This window comes from Chionomys nivalis, chromosome 1 (genome assembly GCF_950005125.1).
Source record: "Chionomys nivalis chromosome 1, mChiNiv1.1, whole genome shotgun sequence".
Taxonomy (NCBI): Eukaryota; Metazoa; Chordata; class Mammalia; order Rodentia; family Cricetidae; genus Chionomys; species Chionomys nivalis.
The window spans coordinates 142,109,617-142,119,217 of NC_080086.1; the positions used below are offsets into that span (position 1 = coordinate 142,109,617).

The 9,601-nt window shown below is 48.8% G+C and overlaps 1 protein-coding gene across 2 annotated transcripts in view; it reads right to left on the reverse strand.

Annotated features, from left to right (window-relative positions):
* Wipf3 (WAS/WASL interacting protein family member 3) overlaps positions 1–9,342 on the reverse strand; it is an 80,059-nt gene extending 70,717 nt beyond the window's left edge. For both annotated transcript variants that reach the window (XM_057776809.1, XM_057776801.1), the window contains exon 1: positions 9,022–9,342. The gene's annotated coding sequence lies outside the window, so the exon portion shown is untranslated. The remainder of the gene's footprint in view (positions 1–9,021) is intronic.
* Positions 9,343–9,601: the final 259 nt, after the last annotated feature.

A 9,601-nucleotide genomic window follows, 5' to 3' on the forward strand; every position in this document is an offset into this window, starting at 1 on the left:
TTATGACTTAACAATGCTCTGGAATCTGAGCTGAGCTGTTTCAGGTATCTCTCTTGGTGTTGGGTGGTGGAGTGGCAGCTGGAATGACATGTGTGTGACCACAGCCACGGCTGCGGGGAAGCTGTGCGATGGAACACAGGCGATTGCATTGCACGCTCGAAGTGTAATTTTAAATTGGTTTTTGGTCATTGCAGACTCACAGACCTTTTCCTGTTATCACATTTCCATGGCTACCACATTCAGTTACGGGACCCACAGCTCACAGAGTTATACTCTACTAGATATGAATCATTTGTGAGCTGATTCCAGCTGGGGATCAATTCTTGCCACCCATTAAATGAGGAGCTCCATAGGATGCTAGCCACAAGACACGCGGCTTGGAAATAACGACTGGAAGCTTTCTTTCTTCACTAGAAAATGCGGACCCCCAATTCCCACAGATAGATATCCTGGACTATTGATCTTCAGTATACACATGGGCACAGACATAACTTACATGGATAATGTGGACATAACAAAGTCAAACACCATCCCTGAGAACCCGCTGAGCATCCACAAATGCCAGAAAGGCGCACAGCAGACATCAGCCCACTACATTTTTTTTTTGCCTACTTTCTAAAATACTGCTAGTACATTTCTAGACCTTAGAACATATCCATTTGTGTGAAAATCAGAGCAACAACTGTATGCAAAAGCCATTGAAGTGTAGGGAAAGCAAATTTTATGTTCAGGATAATTGTTCTTCTGTCAGGTTTAGTAGTTATGTCTGAGCAATTTAACTTTCCCTACTGTAAGACAGAACAATGGAAACAAAACTATCTCATTTCGATATCAAGAGAACATTAGAATAAACATCAGCTCTAAGTGACACGAGACATTTAAAACCAATTTCTGTCATTAAAAGGAAATAGAAAGTATATTTCTCACTCTTTTCCTTGGTTCCTCCTCCTCCCTCCTGCCCTCCCTCCCCCCACCGTCTGTGTGTGTGTGTGTGTGTAAACATCTCCTGCTCTGATAGGGTACATTCATTTTTCTCTATAACTTTATTCCTTGGTAGTCAGGATTGGTGCCTACTTAATGGACCTCAGTCTGGGAAGAGTTCAATAGAACACTTGATTACCATGTACCAAGTCCCGGGTTTGGTCCCCAGCCTGCCCAAAACAACACTGAAAGGCATGGCTATAAAGATGCTTTGCTAAGTAATTCATTAGCAAGACAACAGTTCACATGTTCTGATCAAAAATAGCAATCTACTTGTTACTTATACAATTCTCTCTCACCACCCTCCTCCAAAAAAGATAAACCCGACTCTGTATGACAGACGTACAATATCAGCCCCATATCCAAGATGTGGAAAGGAAGGCTCAGATATGTGAGTAATCATTGTGATAGGTAACAGCTGATACAGCACAAACCACAGGGCCCCCTAGGTCAGTATGATTCCAGGGCTGTGCTCTTCTGCATCCAGCCTTTGCCAAGTGCATCCACACGTGTACTGTTGCCCATTGACACATGATAACTGAACATACTTCTGGGGCACAACCTAATCTCATACATGTATAAAATGTGCATTTGATCACTCTTAACCATGCTTATTAAACTCGCACATGACTGGCTCAGTTCTTCCCCTCCGTGCTCCTCCTCATCCTTCTTTGCAATGATGGATCAGAGCCAGGCCTTGCGCATTCTAGGCAAGGGCTCCAGCTCCTTCTGGGCCACACCTCTAGGCCTGCATCATTATAATCAACAACAAGGAGAAACAAGAGTCTCGGGCCATCGGTTCAAGGATGCGGTATTACTCGACAGTAAAAAGCCATGGCAGCCGATTCACACCGTACTGTGGTGGGCTCACCTTAAATATACTGTGTGAGACAAAGCAACCGCTTACAAAAAGGCTGTCTCTGTATGATTCCACTAATACAATGTCCAGAATAGGTAAATCCAGAGTGAGAGGCAGATGAATGGTGGGCAGAGCTGAAAGGAGAGGTTTCTTTTTCGGATGCTGCCGCATGACTCTGCATATTCAAATACTCACTGAAATGAAATACTAAAAGGGGGCGATTTTCTTAATATGTGTCAATATCTCAGTGAAGCTGTAATTAAAAGGTAGCGTGGCTCTATTCCCAGCAGGTAAGACAGAATCCAGGGCACAGAGCATCAAGAGAAACACAAGCACTTTGGAAACCTGAAGGCAATGAAGAAACCACTTACACTGGGTCACAAGCAAATCAAAGGGGTAAGAAGGAACTAGGGGTGGGTCTCCCCTGATGGGAGGGGTGGTGGGCTGGGTCAGCTGTGCCCAGTGCAGGGTGTGTTCACAGTGACAGGTTACCAGGGAGTTCGGCTATTTTGTAAAGTTTTAGATCAAAGGCATGTGGCCACCTCCCGGTGACTTTCGTTAACCTGTACAGTTGTATGTTAATCATCATCAGGAAGACAGGTGGGCATTTAGATGGGGGGGGGGCATTTGTAGTGTCATTGCTGCGGGCTGCCTGTGGAATAGGATGGAATACGGTCTGTAGAGAGGAAACAGCACACGTCCACACTAGCAAGGGAGACTGTTCATCTGAGTTTGACACCAATGGGAAACGCTGGGTGTCTGGAATTCAGAGAAGGGCGAGGTCAGATAACCAGATGAACTCCAGGACACATAGCCAGACCACCTCAGTCTTAAAAAGAAGGGTGGGGGAGGGAAGCGCGGGCAGATAAAAGTGAGTTTGAGTCTTTGAAGTGCTGTGGTAGGGACAAGGGTAGTTTTGAGATCCGGGAAGGGGTGGAGCTGGCTCAGAGATCTAGGAACCTCTGTGAAGACCACACTTCCCTTTGCAGCACTCTGCTATGAAGATCTGGAATGTGTGACATTTAAGATGACTGAGTCACCTTTGTGATTCTAGTCAGGGCCATGACTAAAGAAGGCACTCCAGTCTCTACCCTCTAACCACCCCCTCCTCTAATTGGGGGGTGAGGGAGGTATCCACCCAGCTGGAAAGATTTGCTTTCTCTGACTCTTATATTTGAATGATCTTGGGACATCATTCTGTTAAGGAGATGTGAATAGAAGTCTGGAGAGGTCACCATCTTCTGAATAAAACAGAAGAATCTCCAATAGGACAGCTCCAGTTTAGTTATTGTGCCCGCCTTCTCTTTACCTAGGCTATCTATGCAAGCCTAGAGATGCAGCAGCCATCTTGGGACTGTGATGCAGCCAGATTTAGGTTGAAGTACTGATTGCAAACTAAGGAGGGAGAAACAGAGCTGGGAAGGAGCTGGTCCTGTTGTTTGAGCTCCTTGCTCCCAGGTGGCCTTTACTGGGAAGTCTGATTCCCAGCAACAAATAACTTGTCCCTTTTTAAGGTAGATCCAGATGTACACACTTTTCCTGTTTGTTTTGGCTGCTGCATGCAATCCCAATAGAATCAAGTTATATCTGGGCATTTTACACACACACACACACACACACACACACACACACACACACACACACACGAGGTGGGTCAAAACAATGTGGCTATCAGTATTTTAGTCTGAAAATGTTTAAAATACAACATCACATTCTTCATTTTTTCCCAGCAGTATTGGTGTGGGGACAGGGGTGGGATTTCTCAGCAGTTAGAACATTTGTCAAGCAAGCATAAGGACCAGAGTTCAGATCCCCAGGACCTAAGTAAATTCCAGGTGGATGGCCAGACTATAATCCAGCCTTGGAGGCTGAGACAGTGAGACTAGGCACACTGATGAGCTCTGGGTTTGATTGAGAGAGCCTACCACAGTTACTGAGAGGGAAGTGCAGTAAAGGTTGAGCCCTGTCAACGTTGGTCCTCCACAGGCCTGAGCATCCATGTGCGTGCACATTCACACACATGCGCCCATAGACACACAAACATACATGCACATATACCCACAGGAAAACGGAAAATAATTTTCAGGGACAGCAATGCAGTCCCTGTTAATGGGGCTGTGCTCCCAAACACCCTCAGGCCTTTTCTGATTGACTAGTGGGGTTCACGTCCACCTGAGTCTGCTAAGGATTAGCATCTCTGGAAGGAGGAGTCTTAGCAAGTCTCTGGACCAAAGTGTCCTGGCCTTTACACGGGTGTTCATCCGGGCTGCGCTCTGGCACGCCACCCCACAACTACAGTCAATAAAGGTCCAGAAAACATGCACTGTCCTGGACCACAAAACACCCATTGTCTGTAGGCAAGGCAAGGTCATGCTAAAGACTTGGATCTCCATGACAACAGAGCTGGCCTTAAAGACCTGCCAGGGAAAAGCTTTCTCAGGTTTCAGGACCTGGAAGAACTGCGATTTGTCTATGTTTATTTCATGGTTGCTGTAGATTGGTAAAGATTTGAGTTTCCCTTTTTGCTTTGGCTGCCAGGAAGTTCTGATCAGCGTTTGATTCCCCTCTGAAAACTGCATTCACTGAAAGTTTACGAAAAGCACCAGGTATGGTAATCATAACAAACAATCTATAATCTTTTGAGAATCACCATGTGTACAACCCGGTCCTATTTACCCTAGCTGGAAGGCCTTGTCACCATTCCCATTTTACAGAGAGAAAACTGAGTCACACAAAACTAGAAGGGTTTGCCTAGGATTATGCAACGAATCAGCAATAAACTCAAGCCTGGGAATTCTGCAGTGGACACCACACAGACAACAATCAGTTTCTGATTTCACAAGCTGAATTTCAAAATCCTCAGCCCTCACATCCCATCTCTACCATCAGGTCAGAGGATTCAAGGCAACAGAGAGGGCTATGGCAGGAAAAGCCAAACAACAGATGGTTGAAAGGTAATAGGCTCTTGGACCAGTGTAAAAGGCATTCATTCATTCATTCATTCATTCATTCATTCATTTGCCAGCTTTTAGGGAGTATCTGTCATGTGGGTTTAGCATCTGCTCTCTGGGAACTGAAACAAAGCAGAGCCTAGGACCAGGATATGGTGGGGTTAGGATGAGGTGTTCATAGGAGTTCAGAGTAAAACAGCACACCGCATTCTGAGAGCAGTTTAGTCCTTGGCTTCTGAGTTCCCTTAAATGGTGGGAGGGGCTGGAGAGATGGCTCACGGTTCTGGGAAAGGGTCTCAGTTTGGTTTCCAGCACCCACATCAGGTCTACAGATGCCTCTTATAACTCCAGTGCCAGGAGATCCAGCGCCCTCTGCTGGACTGTGAGGGTACCTGCACATATACCCCCCACCCTGACACACATAATTAATAATAAATCTTAACAGCAGCTGAAAATGAAAGAGTGGGAGGAAGAAGGCGAAGCTCCCTACGAAGGCTCTTGGGATAATTTACATCTCTCAGACTCTTAGTCTTGGCAGGAATTAGTCATTAGCTTTAGGAACAGTGGATAGCAGCCTGGGTGCCTTGCTCTGACAGCCATGTTCATGGATCTGAGGTCAGCTGAGCCTCCTCCCAGCTCATCCTGGAGCCGACTCTAACTTCCGTTCCAAAGATAGGTCTGGCAGGCGGATCGCTGTGAGTTCTAAGCCAACCTGGTCTACAAGAGCTAGTTCCCGGACAGGAACCAAAAACTACGGAGAAACCCTGTCTCGAAAAATCGGAAAAAAAAAAAAAAAACAAAAAACAAAGATGGGTCTGGTTGTTCCTTCTGGGTGCTGCCATCTGAAACTCGTCCTGTTACTGGAATCCACCACCCATCAGGGACAGGATGAACAGTCCTTCTGGATGCTCCGGAACACTTTCCCAATGGTGTCTGGCTCACTCAGTGCCCACACGGTATTATTTTTTTTTTTTTACCACGTTCATTCTGTTCCATTTTATCCCGCTTGATGTGTGAATACTGTTGTCCACGATGATTGCACACCTGCTGCACACCTGGCGTGGGGAGAGCCCCTCCCTAGTGTCCCCCACAGGAAGGAAAGAGCTAGCTCAAACAGCAAGGGGAGCTTTCAAAATGCATTAGTAGCTGGAGGCAGGGAGCAGCATGCAGCCTGCCTGCTGAGCGCCATTGTGAGCACAAAGGCTCCGGGGCTCGCTAGAGTGGCAAAGGAACTAATTAATCATCTTCTCATCAAGCTGAACTCTGATTTACTAGTTTCCTCTTCAGTTTGTTTTGTCATATGCTATCAGCCACGTTAGTCAAATAGTACAATTCCTTTCTAAATATCCCAGCAGCCAGATGGCAGCAGCACTTCCTTGAGAAGGCACAGTTCACTAGGAGGTAACTTTGTGACAGACCCGCGGCTGAGAAGGCCCACCCATACGCGCCTTAGTGGTCCTGCTCAGTGGTCTCTCCCACTAACCCTCACAGTCCCCACAAGTACAGTCAGGAACTTGTGGTAAAACAAAAGTGTTTCTATGTCTCTAAGTTCGGGATTTAGACACACACATAAGGTCACTAGATCACACACCAGGGCAAGTTTCTCAGGAATTCACTTCGTTTTAAGATGTGACTATGTCCCAAAAACTTATCATATATGCAGGTAAATCAATTTCGTTTCTTCCATTAAGTTATTTTTGTAGGTTGATTTTACATTTTTTTATGTGTGTGTGTGTGCATGCACGCACACACACACACACACACACACACACCCTGCATTGAACTCTGGAGGTCGGAGGACTACTTGCAGGGATCATTTCTCTCTTTCCAGTATGTGGACTCTGGGAGTTGAACTCAGACTTGGCACAGGCTCCTTTACCCACTGAGCCACCTTGCCCCCCCCTTTTGTAGATTTTTCAGTCTTAGCACCAATGGACGGATATCTGTCAACCATAGAAAGCAGGAAGAGTTGAGGCTTCCTGGTGAAAACTCTCCGTTCTTCTGCGTTACTCTCATTTGGTGCTGCAGCTCTTTCCCCGGCTCTATTACTCCTTTTTTGTGGGGTGTGTTGGAATAACTGCAGAATCTCAACCTGTGCTGTATGGTTGCTGAACAATAATCGCCTAAAAAGAGCGTTGCCAGGCTGGGCCAGCTGGCTGTCTCCCATTCCTGAAACTGAATGTTCTTAGACACACACACTCCTCCACCCCTTCTGCTGCTGGCTGCTGAGTGGAGCGCTGTGTCACAGCCGCAAGTGCCTGAACACCAAGGCTCCTGGCAGGACTAAAACGGGGTGCACAGCAGCCTTTCAGCTCTAGTAAGGCAGCCCGACTCCTCCGCCGAGATTAGGGGACCAAAAATTGCACATGTAGGGTATATTCCTAGTGTGAAGTCTACAGACCCAAGTTCCTATCGTCGGCTTCCTTGAGCAACTCAGTTAACCCCTGTCTATTTCCCAGCAGTGAAAAGGCACAATTACAGGGAACCACCAAACTCTCAGGTTAATGCTTGCAGGGGCACCCTACAGTACCCAGCCATTTCCTGTGATGTCTACGCCATCTTTTTTCTCCCCTGCCCTTCTCCCTGTTTTTCCTGATTTGGTTTTTGTGGGTTTAAAATGCATCTCTAAAGTACATTAGCTGGAAAGCTGCAGCGATCTGGGCACTGCCACGGCCAGTGCCCTTCAGTATCAAATGCTCACTTAAGTTGTTAATGAAGTAAAAAAAAAAAAATGGCAAAAGTCACGCGCACAAATCCAAAGCACATAACTTCCTGATTGTCTATGTATGTCTAGACCCAAAGCGCCTTGAAGGCTTGCCCAGGGCAGGGGGAAGCCCAGAGTCAGTCCCCTTGGGGTCTCTCCCACTGCTCTAGAGATGACAGTTTTCAGAAGGCTAGGGGTGAAAAGCCTTGTCTTGCAGAGGAAGGGCTTCATTTCTAGCACCAACAGGGTGGCTCAGATGCATCCAAAACTCCAGTTCCGTGGGTCTGATGCCCTCTTCTAACCTCCAGGGGCACTAGGCACACACATGGTGCCTAGACATACATTCAGGTAGAAAGTTAAAAGAGAGAATCTTTAAAACAAGGCTGGAGTGTCTGTGATGATTATAATACCGACTGAGGGATGGTACACCTCTTCCGATCCTCTCTGAGGTGACAAAGGATTCTAGCAAGGAGGAGGCCGAGGCAAGCAAACTTTTTAAATGACACAGGTCTGCCCAGCAAAGGTCCTCATTTGCATCTCAGGACCCCGGGCACAGACAGTAGAGTGGAATACCAACATCCAGTCGGTAGCACTCCTCGGAGTGTCCTCAGAGTGTTAGAGATACTTCTAGTTTGTCCTTAGGCAACTGGACAGGCTTCCTGGATTTTCCCTTAGAACATCTGTCTAACTAGAAACGGTTGGTCCTCATACACACTTGGCTGGCACTCCAGGAGTGCACTAGGGACCGTTCCAGAGGAATGGTGCCAGCCAGCGTGGCCCTCTCCCAAATTTGCCACCCCCTTCTGAGCATCCAGAGGAACGGCCACAGTTACCCAGTTTTCCGTATCTTCAAAGGACTTTAAAGACCGCTTGTGGCCTGCTGTAAATGGCTAGAGATAATGGATAGACACACACTTTTTGACTTCTGACCTCTGAGGAGTCAGGTCACCTGAGCTCTTGGCTCAGCTCTGTCGCCAGGAGCTATGTGACCTTGGATAAGTCACTTCTCAGCTCTTGAACTGGTTTTCTCCCTGGCGGCTGCTCCAATAGACTCAAGTCTCTTCCTACTGTTCAGGTTCCCTGATCTATTCTATTCGCCATGGCCCTTCCCAGGGACAGCTCCAACCTCAGAGAGACCTACCCTTTTGTTCTCAGGGGGTGGAGTGAGGAAAGAAAGCAGAGCCCCTTGGGGCACCAGGCCCAGCAAGCCTCCATGCCAGAAGCTGCTTTCAGGACAGTGTTGTCCTGGGAGGTCACCCGCCCTGAGGTAACCTGGTAGTCGCCTTGGTCACTTTCCGACCCGGTGCGGGCGGGGAGCAGAGTAGCCGGCGCTAGGGCTACGCGGAGCTAGCGCCTGGATCGCAGTTACGGCTTGGGACTGCAATCTGGAGGGGTCCCTGGACACTCACACGCCCAATGTCTTTGAAACCGCCGGAGGCCACTCCTCCACGGGACTGTCCCCACCACCCCGTCGACTGCAAGCGTCGGACACTCCACCCGGGGCCCGGACTCAGCGAAGCCGCTACCTGAAGCTGGCCCTGGCCGGGCGGACTGGACTCGAGCTGGCGCCGCGGTCTCTGTCGTCCCCGCTGTCCACTCTCGGTCTACGGACTGTGCCTGGCGTTGTCGCTGCGCGCCTGGCTGAGCCGGTCTCTGTGTTCCCCGCTCGCTCCGGGCCAGGCTCAGGCGCTGCCGGGACGCGGAGGCGGAGCCGTCGCCCCCACCTGCTTGCTGCGGCCGCCTCGGAGCCCCGCCGCCTGGCGCACGGGGACGCGGCCCAGCGGGCGGGGTCGCTTTGGCACCCAGGAGGCGGGTCCCGGCCGCGCGGCGCACCTCCCAGGTACAGAGTCCCAAGTAGGAGCTGGGAACAGTGTGGCCTAGGGCTGGAGTTCTCTGCGCCACCTCGTCTACGCATTCCAAACATTTCCCAGCCCTCGCTAAGCCCCAGACAGCGCCATAAGCAAGGGGACAAAGGAGATCAGGAGCTTGTTGCCCTGATGAGAAGGAGTAGGTACAATTCAGAGCCAAGAGGATATCCAGTATGCATAAGTAGAGGGTACCCAATTCAGACTGGGGCTTGGGCTGGGTAGAGACGCTTGCTCCCAA